Source organism: Myotis daubentonii, chromosome 2 (assembly GCF_963259705.1).
Source record: "Myotis daubentonii chromosome 2, mMyoDau2.1, whole genome shotgun sequence".
Taxonomy (NCBI): Eukaryota; Metazoa; Chordata; class Mammalia; order Chiroptera; family Vespertilionidae; genus Myotis; species Myotis daubentonii.
In genome coordinates, this window is record NC_081841.1 from 149,326,890 (window position 1) to 149,342,874 (window position 15,985).

Consider the following 15,985-nt stretch of genomic DNA (forward strand, 5'->3'; position numbering starts at 1 on the left):
TTCAGTGTGTGTGTGTGTGTGTGTGTGTGTGTTACTGATTTTAATCTTCTGTGCTCTTTCAAGACTAACTTTAATCTATGATAATAAAAGGGTAATATGCTAATTAGACCGGATGTCTTCCAGACGTCATTCTAAACGCCCTTCCTGATGAAGCCAGGGCCCAGGTGCCTGCAGGTGGCCTGGGGAAAGCCATCCAGGGTCCCGAGTGCCGGAGGGAAGCCAGTGCTGGCAGCCGGGGGAAGGAAGGCCTACTCTTGCACAAATTTTTGTGCATTGGGCCTCTAATACTAAATAAAAATCTCTCATTGAAGAATATATATTTTAATAATGGTTAGTAGATGTTGAATTATCTATTGTGTTCTGTGGTGTCCACATTTTGCTTATAGCATTAGAGTATGTGCATTCTAAAATAAGTACTATGCTTTTCACTTTTTTCTCTTGTTTTAATTGGGACTGGGTGAATTTATTATGCAAGATATCTTAATATTCTTATCATTTGGAAGTAACAGAATATGTTTACTTTATGCTGCAGTTCCTGGGGGCCCTGTGTTTTGCCTTAAGAAGCTGGAACAAGACTGCTTGTAAAGAATAGACTGCCAGGTTTTTCAACAATAAAAACAATAGTCAAGGTAATTGTGATTTGCATTAAATTACAATGGATTAGGATTTTAATGTGCCTTCATTTCAAATACTTAGACTACAGTGTTTATAATTCAACTAGAGGCCCGGCGCATAAAATTTGTATGGGGGTATGGTCCTTAGGCCTAGCCATCTTCCCCGGCTGCCAGCAGCCGGCCCCGCCTCCCGCCCGCACCCATCCCTGGTTCCCCATTCACCATTGGGTGATAGGAGCCTGCCAGCTGGGGGGAGGGACTGAGAGGTCGGTCTTTCCCACCCGCTTGCCATCCCTGCCCCTGCTGCGGGTTGCCCTCTGTGTGTGTGGGATGACTAGCTGGGCAGGGCACTTGGCCTGGTGCCACCCGCATCCCCCACCACTCACCCCCAGTTGCTCATTCGCCATTGGGCAATGGGAGCCTGCTGGCCAGGGAAAGGGACCAAGAGGTGGTCAGTGTGCCTCATAGTGACTGGTCGAGTGGTCATTCTGGTCATTCGTTAGGATCAATTTGCATATTACCCTTTTATTATTTAGGATAAGAAAATACCCATGTATAAAATACCTATGAATAAAATAAAATCTTTTAGAAGTGACTAAAAATTTGTTCATTTTGCCAGATGCAAAGTGTTTACAGCATTTGCAAAATATACATCATTTAGTGCTACATGAACTTGAACTGCACTATGCAGCTCTTGAAGACCCTTCCTATATGTTCATACATACATTTTTACATGTATTGTACCAAATAATTATTTAGGAAAAACTATAAATAATAAGGTGAATCAGAGTACGCATTAGAGATACCACTCAGACATTCTTAGATGGTTGTATAAATCCTTTATTTATTTTCCTTTAAAATGATTCTATCGGTTAATAGACCTTCAACACAAAACAATGGAAAACTCTACAGTAAAGATCGTGCAACATCGCATTCATAGCAAAACATAAAGAGAAATCTTTTCCAGTGTTTCCTCTGTCACTGATTCCAAATGTTTGCATTTCATTGGTTCTGAAAGACTTCTATGAAGAAAGGGTGCCAAGAACTAAATACATATGGGAAGTGGAGCCCCCTGCATCCTATCCAGGGAGACTCACAACCCACAAGTCGAGGGTTCTGAACAACCTGAAGTAAAGAAAACTGTTTAGCTTTGTTTATCACAGCTTTTCACAAGTGTGCTTGACTGGAGAATACTTTCCAATAACCTCTCTAAAACATCCCCTAGATATATATTCCACAGAACATTCTTTCTGGGATGTTATTCAGAACTAAGCAGCCACTCAATTGTATGTAACCTAAGTTACTTGGTAACCTTCTTACCTTTTCAGCACAGAAATGGATGTAAATCTGAATTCACTCGGTAGAGCATTTCGATGTGTATGGATTACATCTCCAAAAGCACATCTCGCCTCAACATCTTATCACCACTCATACATAAGAGCTGCTGTGGAAGAACTCAACATTTTATAAAAACGTGTTGCTCAATTTTACAGGCATGTAAACTTTACATCCAAAGTTAGGCATTCACTGTCATATCAAAGACCTACACACGTATGCAAAATACTCAAACATCTGTGTGGAGCTAGTAGAACTGACTTGAGTACTAATCTATCTAGGGTTAACATGTCAGATTTCACAAAAGTTAAACTTCCCTAGCTTAATGGTAACTTTTCTGCTGCAAAGGAGGATGCAATTCCTCTTTCCCAGCTAACATGACCAGAATGAGTATCTTGTAAATGACTGAAAATCTTGTGCCATAGGTCACCCACAGCCACCTGGAGAGAGAGCACCAACACCTGTGAGGAGTAAAATGATCAGGACTGGTGCTCATCCAAAGGTGAGGATACTGCAGCCTTCTCTCCCCACCATAAGGAAATCTGTGTTTTTGTGTTATGAATGTCAACGAAAGTTTGCTATCTAATGCCAACAGGAGTCCACAATCTGGGTGCATTAAGAGGAAAAACTTTATTCAAGTAAACAATTTGCAAGCGGGAGAAACACAGGTACATCTTGTGTAAACAATGGAGCTGCTGCTTTTTATCAAGAAAGTTTCCACCCTGGTTCCCCATTTGTCCATTTTTATGTACACAAGGAATCCAAATCATACAGTTCTGATTGGTCCAGATACCATCGTTCTGCTTAGTCAGATTTGTGCTTTCTGATTGGTTGCTGTGGTCTGGCTTCAGTATATTGCAAATGGGGATATAGTCGTTGAGCTCTAATTGGACAGGGCGGGTCTAGCCCATTGGAGAAATATGATAGCTTTATGAGTAGACCCAGCTGGACTGAGCACACAGTGGGGCAGGCTTAAGGTTTAGCCTGCAATCTTCCCTGACTTGCAGTTTGATTGCAAGGTCTTGGTCCTCACCCTGGCTGGTTTTGCTCAGTGGGTAGAGCATCGGCCTGTGGACTGAAAGGTCCCAGGTTCGATTCCAGCCAAGGGCACATACCTGGGTTGCGGGCTTGATTCCCAGTAGGGGGCATGCAGGAGGCAGCCGATCAATGATTCTCTCTCATCATTGATGTTTCTATCTCTCTATCTCTCTCCCTTCCTCTCTGAAATCAATAAAAATAAGCATTTTATAAAAAAAGAAATGGTCCTCAATGGCTGCTAGATTCTGGTTATGAATAATTTGTGTCTAGTTAACCAGGAGGAGTACTGCTTGGCAGATATATTCTTTCTCAAGGTCACACATGTATAACAGTAAGATGCAGTTTAGATATATTTGATAATGTATATTAATTGTGTGTGTGTGTGTGTGTGTGTGTGTGTGTGTGTGTGTTGAGCACTCCTAACAGAAAATAACTAATTTAAAAAGGTTAGGTTTTCTAGGTTTCCACATTATTATGTCAAAATTAATAGCAAGGATATAGAGAGGGTTTCTGTAGGTTTTAGACCCTTCTGCAGTTCCCTCCTTCTTGATAGTCCTGTTTAGATAAACATGAAAATACTGACTATATAAAGACATAGATATAATAAAGGGGGATCACTTCAAGTGAGTGTGACTACATCTGGGGACAAAAGAAAGAGAACTCTTTTAATAAAGAAGGTAGCCCCTCCTTGTTTTGTGAAGTCACATATGTCAAGTTCAAAAGACTAATTTTTAGCAAGGTGAAGCTGATCCTTCTCACTCCGACTTCGTCATTTCATGCTTTATAAAATATAAGTGCAATGGACAAAATTTTAATAATTACTTTCTTGTCTTTTTGGGTTTCTTTTCTGCAGAGCCTCCAGGTGTTCTCTGAGATATACCTAGAAATATGTCAAGTCTTCACAACCTGATTTTAATGTGCTAGAAGGGAAAAGGGGGGTGGGGGGAAACAATCTTTGAGAACGTTTTACTCTTTCAGGCCCAAATGTACAGAGTAAAATCTATTCTTCAATACAAAAATATTTAGATTACGTCATTAAGATAGAAAAGAAAGTTTCTATGACACTAAAAAATAAGCAAAAGGAAAAGATTAGCAGCACTAAAATATCTTCTCTCCATCTTCACTTCTGAGGCAACAACAGGAGTCATTTGCAACTAATTTTCAAACACCCCTCCTCCCCCTGGGATCTCTCAAGGTGGATAAAAATAAAAAGGCACATTATAAGCTAAAGGGTTTTCTGCTTTGTCGGGTAAGAACTCCTTTGGCGATGGGAGGAATTCATTCTAGGTTACTCATTTTTAGGTTAGTTACTGGGGTGAGTACTTCCTTCCCAATAGGATGCAGCCCGGAGTATAAGCCTCTCTGCCCAGTAGCTACATGGTATGAAAAGGTGGGAAATAAAACAAAACCATTAAATAAGGGGACTTTTCTCAGCAGATGGAACATATTGGAAAGATTCTATTATTGTTGATTCTTTACCATTTGATTTCATAAAGACTGTTGTCTCTTTACAGCCCAGATTTTTTTAAAGTACAGAAATAATCTATAATAATAAAAGGGTAATATGCTAATTAAGCCAGACGTCCTTCTGGACGACCTTCCGGATGAAGCTGGGCTGTGAGGGAAGCCCGGGTCCCGGGTACCACAGGGAAGCCAGTGCCGGCAGCCGGGGGAAGGAAGGCCTACTCTTGCAGGGCCTCTAGTTACAGGATAAAAGTCATTAGTTTGTGTATATATCTATTTATTTTTGAATAAAAAATTTCAAGCTGATAAATTTATATGAATATGAATTTTGGAAGGCTCATCATTAACTATACAGTTTTTTTTACATTTACTCTGAATTGTTTTTTATCTTGATAATGCATAAGAAATCAATACCTGCTTTCTTTTTTAAGATGTAAAGAGGTATTTATCAGATTTATTTGGGGAGTTATATAGAAGTATATTCTCAACATTTATTGTTGGTAATTCTTTCTAAAGAAGAACAAGAAAGATGTATTTAAGTGAAAGTTATGATTTTGAAAACTTTATTTGAATTGATATCCTTAGTTTCCTTTGCACACATTTTTTAAAAAGTCATACAAATAAATAGTTATTTGCTTTCCTTTCCCCATCTTTTAGAGAAGGTATCAGGCTGAAGTGAAATTAGTACCTAAGGAAAGAACTAAAGTTTTACCTGAGTTACATACTACATAAAATTGACCCTTCACATATATAAGGTAATTATAAATTTGAAAAGTCACTAGCTATAAAGCAATATTAATTCAGAGGCAATAGATAATATAATATATAAAAAAATCAAAATGTTGTGGTTTGTCTCTTTTCTATAATAAGCTCAAAAATATATCATTTATTTAGACAGAAAGACTCCCCAAAAAAGCAAGATAGAACAACCATTGTTTAAACATTAACTCTCTAGTATTGAGATTACTTGTCAAGAGTATTTTTATTTTCTAAACTTTTTGGGCTAAAGATTTCTGATGGTTGTTCTCTGTTCACAGTATTCCCTAATTTTCTTCCACCACCCTGTGACAATTAAAAAATAGTTCTCTTTTTATACTGCTATATTCCAAGTAGCTAAATCATGAACGTCAACCATCTGTTTCAAATGACAGTATTGACACTATTTTTTCTGTTTACTTTTTACTCAACCTGGTTTTCCTCAGAAATCTCAACAGAGTTCTTTCTTTTCCAACTATTCCTTTTCTTCATCTTGTTCAATAAAAAGGCATTGTCTTAGTCTAAGCCCTTGAGCATTTCTCTCTTAACTGATTATAATGCTCTCTGTTACAAAAATAGCATTAAAAACATCTCTTCATTAAGTGAGGGTGTCTACCTAGAAATAAAAAGGAGGGTTTGGGGTTTGTTATTTTTTCCCTTTCTCAAGTGCTCCTAAAAAAAAGTAGAGCATGGCATTAAATTATATTGAGACTTAATTAGGTTTTAAAACGATGAACATGGAGAGGGAGGTCGCTATCTAAAATTGAGGGAATTTTAATATTTCAGAAATAGTTTTGTCCTTCCTTCCTGCACTAGCCTGTTTCTCCTAAGGACATGTGTCTTCTTCCAGACCTCTCTCCATGCTACTTTCTAATATTTCAAATTTTTCTGGTTTCTTTGCCAGTTTTTCTTCACTCATATTTTCTTTTTTTATAGATATCTACAATATAACTTTAAAATTAGAATATCATTTCAGGCAAAAGGAACTGATTTAAACTTGTTTACCTGTGAGAATTTAAGGTCAGCAAGTGCGGATAACTTCTCAGAATTTGAAATGTGTTTGAAACTCCCATTGAGTACGTGTTTATGTGTGTATGTTTGTATAGATCACTGTATAAACGTTGATGCATCCTAATTTACTTTAAAAAATTCTTGAGTATAGAACATAAGCTATGGTTGGTAAAAATAGAGATTTTGTACTTTTAAAATAATTTTATAATCTATTTATGTCTCCAGATGAAACAACATAGAATACTATTCTAGGAGAAATGTACATACGTACATTTGTTCATTCTTCTATTTAAAATTGGAAATATTAAATACCTTCCTACTACCCTGAGAGACAGGGCCATTGGAATGTTAAAAGTAATATTGGATTGAAATAAGCAAATCAACTGTTGGAATTTACAGAAGGGTTTCAGAATAAGGGAGTGGGATCTTTTAGGATATAAATGATTGAATTAAAGCTTTCACCTTGAACTCAATGGATAGACACAAAGAAACATATTAGGTATGTAAGCTATACAATACCTACAACTGAACAGTAGGTGGCAATGTTTACTCACTTTTATTTTAAATGCAAGCAATTCAAAAGCTGTAATAGGACAAACTGAACTTTCTTGTCCTCAAGGTTATTTGTGCATCCTAAGACACAGAAAAACCCTTTCGTTTAAAACTGTTCTGGTTTCTTTGTTTTGAGCTCTGCAGATCTCTGCAGTCTATCTCTGAAATATTGTTCTCAATCCATTAATTGATCCTAGCAGAGAGGGACATACTACAGAGAATTAGCTGTAGACCCAGAACAAAGAAAAGAATTTCTAAGGAGCTAGAAAAAACAAACACCCATAATATATAACAAGAAGAAAATACCTTGGAGTTTGTATTCCTGTGACTTAAACATTGAGGTATAACAAATTATTTCTGAATCAGAATCAATATGGTGAACTTACCTTTCTGATTTTGATTGATGTTCACAACTATTTAATAGGGCAAATCAAATTAAAAATTAAAAACACATTGATCAAAACAGTAAAAACCAAGTAAGTCCTTCAACTTTATTCTAACTACATTTCCTCTACTACTTTTTACATTCAGGTCTAGGGCTGGCCTTGGGATATGTGTTGAGTAAAGTGACTTCCACAACTTCCTATGTCCTTTGGAGGGCTCACCTCCAACCATATACGGGAAAGGGAAAAGCCTCTGTTGGTGTTAAAGAACTCAAAGGGTTCACTGCTTGGGGTGATGTGGTTGTCACAAGGTGTTTTATGTCTCTGCAGCAAGTACAGAGACAGGGGATTAATATCCGAAGCTCTGTCTCCTCTGGTAAACTCAGCCATCGCTTATATGTGCTGTTTGGTCAACTGCACGTTGATTTCTTCTTTGCGGTTGGCTACTTTGCATCTAGTTGAGTTCCTGTGAACTCATCCTATTTACTTACTACTGCATCTACAAAACACTGGGCTGTATTTTTACTTAGCATGAATAACATGTGGGACTACCCAGACCGCGAGACTCTTGTCCTGTCTAACATTGCTTTGCTGGAGAGTACGGGCAAGTTCATGAGATCAGTTATTTTGGTTTTCTGGTGAATACTTCCTGCCACAGCATCTAAAGTATTAAATGGCAGTGACCCAGGAATTGCCTGGAATGACCATAAGGATTGAGGAGTGTTCTCCAGGGGAACTCAACTCCAGAATCATTGCCCTCTGAGAGTTCTAGTTAGGAAGGGCTCCAACCGAGTTGTCACAGATAGGATGTGTGTTTGATGATATTAGTTTCACTTTAGACAAAGTAAGGCTGGATATGGTATCTTTTTTAATTTACCCTAGAAATAGACTTTTAATCATTTATTTGGTTTCCCTGTGTTCTCTGAATTTTATTTTTTATTATTGTAACATTTATTATCGTACTGTAATTACTTGTACCCTTGGAAGTGGGTTGAAAAGATGGCATTATGAAAAGAAATGAGCTTTCAAACCTCTCAGAAATATAGTAAAAATTCTAAGGAGAAAAAGTAGAGGAAAGCATTTTCATCCTGCATAGTTTAAGGGAATTAATGACTACAAGCAATACATACATGCTGGAGCTTACTGGAAATAAGGCAAAGGGGAATCTCCTACCATACATTGCAATTTTTCTTCCATAAAATGCAAGGCATTATGAGAGATCAAGAGCAAGAGAGAGACAGTAAATATTTGTCCATCATTCATTTGTTTTGTTAAATTTTTATCTCATGTATATACCATGTGTACACAGTATCTTATATAGTTTTTCCTTGTTTTAAAACTACATAAAGAATCATGTATTTCTTTGTAACTTACATATACATTTTTTAGTTTTTATTGATTCCATATTAGTTTTCCCTTAATATGTAAATCCACAACTTATTTAGCTATTCATCTCTAATGACTAACAAAATCCATAATAAAATAAAACTTGCTGTTTGACTAATTTAAGCTATAAGGCATAAGTAGTGTTTCTGCAAGACCACTTGTGATATTTTCTTCACTGCTTTTTTGAAGGGAGTTTTTGTTGAAGACCATTTATGAACTTAGGGTGCATCCCATTAATTAGTATTGATATCTTAAACAAGGTCAAGAGCATATGCTACAGTATCCTTTCACTTGTGGCCACATACTTATACATATATGTGTGTATTTATTTGTCTTTGAAGGTGCTGAATAGGAGACAATGAACATGCGCACAAGGGATTCACATCCTCAGCCACGAACATGTGCTTTCAGCATTGATCCATTACCCTATACCCTTTTCCTCTTTTGTGGTAAAATACAGGGAAGGGAATAATCATTGACAGGCTGTGAGAATGATACATGAATACATAAACTTTTTATCCTCAAACTAATTTATAGTATTCTTGGCCTTGTGCCCTAGCAGCATCTTTTCTCTTTGATCATAAAACACAAGCAGAGAATAAGACCAGCTAAGCTGTTGGGCGATATATATATATATTAAAATTAGAGAATCTATTTAAAATTAATTATAATCAGCACTTCACCATTAGCTTGTTGAATTTTGGTATCCTTGGAGTCTAAAATCTCAGGGTCTCAAAGTATTCCTATTCCTTTAAACAATTACAACATATAATTTTTAACAGTTTTATTAAAGCATAACTTAGAGTGATTTCTTCAAGTTTAAGAGTACAATTTGATGAGCTTTGACAAATATATACAATGATGCAAATGCCAGAGAAATCATGGAACATTTCTATAAATTTGAAATTCACCAGTTGTGTTAATATCCTCTTTCTGTTTCAGGATCCAATACAAGTGTGCTAGTCTCGCAGTCAGCCATAAGAAAACACCATATAGAGTGTGTGGCTTAAACAACAGGAGTTTGTTTTTCACAGCTCTGGAGGCTGGAAGTCCAAGATCACGGTGCTGGCAAGTTAGGTTTCATCCCAAGGCCCCTTCCCTTGGCTTCTAGTTAACAACTTTCTTGCCATGTGCTCTTTAGAAAAAGTGATCTCTCCTCTTGTTGTTTAAGGCCACCAGCTTTGTTGGATGAAAGCCCCACTTAACCTTAATTACCTCCTCAAGGCCCTATCCCCAAATATAGTCACATTGTGGAGTATGGTTTCAACATATGGATTTGGTAAGGGATACAATTTAGTGCATAACACCAGTTTATCATATTTACTTGTCATGTTTCCCAGTTCCCTCTGGCCTGTGATATTTTTCAAATTAATTTTGATTATGGTGAAACTTAAGGGTTGATGTTCTTTTTATTTTCTTATTTCTTATAAATGATTGTGATTTGATTAGTTGAAAAGATATCCTTTCCCTATTGAGTTACTTTGCATTCAATTGAGCATATACATGTGGGTCTATTCTGGATTTTATATCTTGCTTCATTTACTAAATGTCTGCCCTGATGCCAAAACCACACTCTGTTGATCCCAGCAGCTTTATTGAAAGGGTTGATATTAAGTATTTTAGACATCCAACTTTGTTCTTCATTTGAAATATTATTTTCATTATTTTAATTTCTGTGAATTTATATTAAAGGTATCTTGTTAATATCTATAAAATAAGATTACTTTAGTTTTTAATGTAATTGCATTCAATCTATCTATCAAAGCAGAATTGAAGTCTTAACCATATTTTTTTTCCAATTCTTAAACTTGGTACATCTAACAAGATGTAATTTTTATTATTTTTTCTATAATATTTGTAGTTTTTATTGTACTGTTTTGAACAAACTTTAAAAAATTTCCTATGAATGTTTAATGCATCTATAACTGATTGTTTTAATTCCAGTTTAATTGTTCATAATAGCATATAGCAATTGTTTATTAACCTTGTATTTTGTAACCTTACTCATTAATTCTAGTAGCTGTTTTGTTGATTTCTTATGATTTCCTACTTAGAAAACCATGTTGTCTGTGAATAAAGACAACTTTATTTTTTCCTAACTGTATGTTTTTATTTCTGTTCTTGCCTTACTGCCCTAGCTATGACTTACAGTACATTGTTGAATAGTGGAGTAGTGAGAGTGAATACCCTGGCCTTGATATTCTTGCCTTAATGTTATCTGGAGACTTTTCAGAAAGAACCTTTTTCAGATTGAGTGAGTACCTTTAAATCCCTAGTTTGCTAAGAGTACTTATAGCAAATCTATTTAACTTTGAAAAATACATGATAACATGTATTTTGTTTTGTAGTCTATCATTATAGTGATTTACATTCATAGATTTTCAAATGTTACATAAACTTTGCATTCCTAGGATAAAATTGACTTGATCATAATGTACAGTCCTTTTAACACATATTTATGATTTTGATTGCTAAAATTTTAAAAGATTTTTGCATTTACATTCAGAATTTTTTTGTTTGTTTGTTTTTTCTTGTAATGGGTTTGACTGGTTTTGGTTTCAGGGTATTCTGGGCCTATAAAATGATGTTTAAAATATTTCATCTTCTATATTTTGAAAGAGTTGTTGTGGAATTCTTATGGTTTCTTTTCCTGTAAACTTGGTAAAATTTACCACCGAAGCTGTCTTATTTTGGAGTCTTTTATTCAGTAGCAATGCTTTTAATGATAAATTCAATGTTAAATATATATGAAGAGAATGTTTTTGGCGAACTATATTTTCTTGAGTGAGTTTTGGTAGTATTTATTTTTTAAGAAATTTATTCATTTGATATCTTTCTTACCTAGTAATAGATGAACATTCAAATTGACTGTACCTTTGCTACACCTTAAGCCATGCTCACAAGCCAATCAGAGCGACTATATGCAAATTAACCCAACCAAGATGGCGGCCAGCAGCTACAGAGCTGGAGCAAGCAGGAGGCTTGGTTGCCCCAATGATGGAAGAAGCCAAGCTTCCCAGCTAGCTGTTGCCTCCTCTCAAGGCAACAAAGTTTCAATTATAGAAGGTAAATAACCCCAGATACCTGCTTCCAGTCACCATGGCCATGGAGCTGGAGTGAATAAGAAAAAAAAAAAAAGGAAAGGCTGGGAGCTTAGGTCGCTGGGGGGATTGGTCAGTCTGAAAAAAACCATCAGCTCCTAGCCCAGGATGGTCAGGCACCCCAATGGGGCCCCCACCCTGAAGCGGGTGTGGGCAGCCTGAAAATGGCCCTCAGCCTCTCACCCAGGCTGTCCAGGCACCCCAGTGGGGACCCTCACCCTAAAGGGGGTTTGGGCAGCCTGAAAACAGCCATCAGACCTTCACCAGGCTGGCCAAACCCCCATGGGGTGAGGATCCCCACTGGGGGGTTTGACCAGCCTGCCAACAGCAATCAGCCCCTCACCCAGGCTGGCCAGGCATCCCAGTGGGACCCCCACCCTGATCTGGGACACCCTTCAGGGCAAACCAGTCAGCCCCCACCTGTGCACCAGGCCTCTATCCCATGTAAGAACAGGGCAATATGTAAATTGACCCTAACAGCAGAACAACAGGGAATGACTGGTCACTATAACACACACTGACCACCAGGGGGCAGATGATCAATGCAGGAGCTGCCCCCTGGTGGTCAGTGCACTCCCACAGGGGGAGCTCTGCTCATCCACAAACCAGGCTGATGGCTTCCAGCACAGCGGTGGTGGTGGGAGCCTCTCCTGCCTCCTCAGCAGCACTAAGGATGTCCGACTGCAGTTTAGGTCTGCTCCCTGCTGGCAAGTGGACATCCCCCGAGGGCTGCCAGGATGCCAGAGGGATGTCTGACTGCCAGCTTGGACCCAATCCCCCAGGGAGCAGGCCTAAGCCAGCAGGTGAACATCCTCCAAGGGGTCCCAGACTGCAAGAGGGCATAGGCCGGGCTGAACTACCCCCCCCCCCTCCAAGTGCACACATTTTTGTGAACCGGGCCTCTAGTATTAAATATATTAGAATAAAATTATTTATAATATTCCATTTTATCTATTTAAAATATGTATGATTTGTTCTTGTCCCTTCTTAAATTCCTGACATGGTGTGTCATCTTGCCTTTTTATTTAACTAATTGGTCTGGCTAGAGGTTTATTACTTATAAAATTCTATTCAAAGAACTAGTATTAAAAAGCTGGAAGCAGCTTAGATGATTGATTTAAGTCATTTTTTCTTTTAATTTCTAAGCCCTAGTTTAGCTGCATCCCATAAATTGTATGTAGTGATTAATTTCCATTCATTGAGATTAAGTGAAAAATATAGATTTTTTTCTTGTGATTGCTTCCATGATCCATGGGTTATTTAAAAGTATGTTGTTTAATTCCTGAATATTTGAATATTTTCCATATGTATTTCTGTGTTTCATTTGTATTTTAATTTCTTTTTGATCATGGAACATAATTTATATGACAGCAATAAACTTTATCATGAGTTTTATCACCCATAATATAACTACCTTAGTGAACATTCTATATACATTTGAATAAAAAGTATTTTTGGCTTTTGTTAAGTAGAAAATTCAGTAAATCTCTTCAAAGACAAGTTTTTTATTAGTTTTGTAGATTTTCGGAGCCTCACTTATTTTTTCTTAACTTTTCAATCAGTTATTAAGAGAGGAGTGTTGAAGTCTCCAAAGAATTGTGGAATTGTGTATTTCTCTTTGCATTTTTTCAGCATATTGCAGTTACTCTAAAACACTGTTCCTGTGCAAATATACCTTTTTGATTATTTAGTTTTCCTGAATTTTTGACTCCTTTATTATTACAAAATATACCTTCTTATCTCTGGCAATATTTTTTTGCTGTGAAGTCTATTTTCTCTGACATTAGAATAGCTGCTGAACGTTCTTTAGCCTGCATTAATGTTTTCTTTATTCGTTAACTATTATCTGACCTTTGTCTTTAAAATGATTTTCATGTAGCTCTAGCCGGATTGGCTCAGTGGATAAAGTGTCGGCCTCAGGAATAAAGGGTCCTTGGTTCAGTTCTGGTCAAGGGCACATGCCTGGGTTGTGGGCTTGATCCCTAGTAGGGGATGTGCAGGAGGCAGCTGATCTATGATGCTCTCTCATCATTGATGTTTCTATCTCCCTCTCCCTCTCCCTTCCTTTCTGAAATCAATAAAAATATATTTAAAAAATAATTTTCATATAGCTACATATAGCTGTTTACAGTTTTAATTTAATTAGATAATTTATGCCTTTAATGAAACCTTTAGATTATTTACATCTAATTCAATTACCAACATTTAATGTCAGTTTAAGTCGACCATTTTAGTTTTTTCCCTCAGATGTTCTTTGTTCTTTTCTTAATTTTTTCCTGTGTTCTATAACTATTATTTATTATTTTTTGAATAGTTTTTAGTATTTTACTTCCATCTTTGTATTTTAGATAAAGAGAACCATTTTATTTTTTAGTTGCTGCTTTAGTATTTGTCATATACATTTTAGCATGTCACAATCTACACTCAAATAATACTCTACTTGGTCATATATAGTTTTAGAATCTTAGAACTGTAAACTTCCATTTCCCCTCCTATTTTGTTATGGTTATCACATATGCCACTTTTAATTATATTAAAAATCTCTTAATATATTAGCATTATGTTTCCTTTAATAATTTATTACCTTTGAAAAAATAATATATGAGAAAAATATGTATTGTTAATTACTGTGTATACCATTCTAGACCTTCTTCATTCTTTTTCTAGATTAATATTTCCATCTTGTATCATTTATTTCGACAGAATAAATTCTGTCAAAAGCATTATTCTGACAGAAGCATGATTTTTAACTTTTTTGTTTGTATGTAGTACATGTCTCCTGGCAATAAACTCTCAGTTTTTGTTTTTGAATAGTATTTTACTGCAAATACATTTCTAAATTGCCTTTATTTTTTTTTTCAAACTATAAGAGAAAGTTTACTTAGAATGTCACAGAGGTGGAAGAAATGGGCTCAGGAAACAAGTTACAGAGGCAAAAGGAGGAGCCCTTGGAGCTAAGGAGAGAGAAGGGTAAAGATAATGCGCCTGGGGAAGGGGAAGGGGGATTGGGAGATGGAGAGGAGGATGGCGCTGATCTCCAGAAGGAGAGCTGGCGGGGTTCTCTGTCCTAAGGTCATCAGAAAAACTTTTAAGGGCAGGGATTTTAGATGAAGTCCCTTTCAGTGCTTTAAATATGTTATTCCACTGTCCTTTTATCTGCGTATTTTCTGAGGAGAACAGTTCTTATTTCTTTGTTCATATCTTTATTCATTGATATGTAATGTGTTTATCTCCCCTTCTCTCCACAATTCTTTTTTATTTAAATATATTTTTATTGATTCAGAGAGGAAGGGAGGAGAGAGGAACATCAAATGATGAGAGAAAAGCATAGATGGGCTGCCTCCTGCACTCCCCCTACAGGGGATCGAGTCCACAACCCAGCATGTGCCCTGACCAGAATCTAGCCATGACCTCCTGGTTCATAGGTTGACCCTCAACCATGAGCCACACCGGCAAGGCTCCAGAATTATTTCAAGATTTTATCTTTATCATTTGTTTCATGCAATTTGATTATGGGGTGCCTTGTGGTCTATTTCTATTTTATTCTTTAATGCTCTTCTAAGACCTTTTCAAGATTAGTTTTTTCTGAAATTTAGATACTAGTTGGCCATTATTTGTTAAATTTGTTTCATCATTTTTGTCCTCATATCTTTCTTTCTGGGACTCCAATGTCACATATTTAGATAACTTGATTTTTTATTTCCATGGGTCACTCATGTTTTGATCATTTTTCTCCAATTATTTTCTCTGTCTTTTTTTCCTCTGTGCTTCATTTTGGATAGCTGTTATTTGCTGTTATCCTATGTTTGTTGAAGTTTTCTTCACCAGTATCTATTCTGGTATTAATCTCATCCAAAGTATATTTTTTATCAGATACTAGTTTTTTTAACCATATGAGTTTTACATGTGAGTGTGTTTTCTATAACTTCTGTTTTTCCTCATATTGTTTCTGTTTTCCTCTACTTTCTTGGACATATAAAGCAATTTTATAATTGACTAGAGGCCTGTTGCATGAAGAGATTCGTGCAATAGGCCTTCCCTTCCCCTGGCTGCCGGCAACGGTTTTCCTCCGGCACCTGGGACCCAGGCCTTCGCTCCAGATGGAGCCTTCTGTCGTCTTCACTCCCCCGCTTCACCCCTACGTATGCAAATTAACCGCCATCTTTGTTGGGTTAATTTGCATACTCTCCTGATTGGCTGGTGAATGTAGCGGAGGGACTGTTAATTTACATTTTTGTCTATTATTATGTAAGATGTTTTAATATATTTGTGGTCAAAATTATAAAGGGAATGAGATTTTACCCCACTTTTGAGCTAACAAGTTGGCTTGCCACTGTTTTATGGG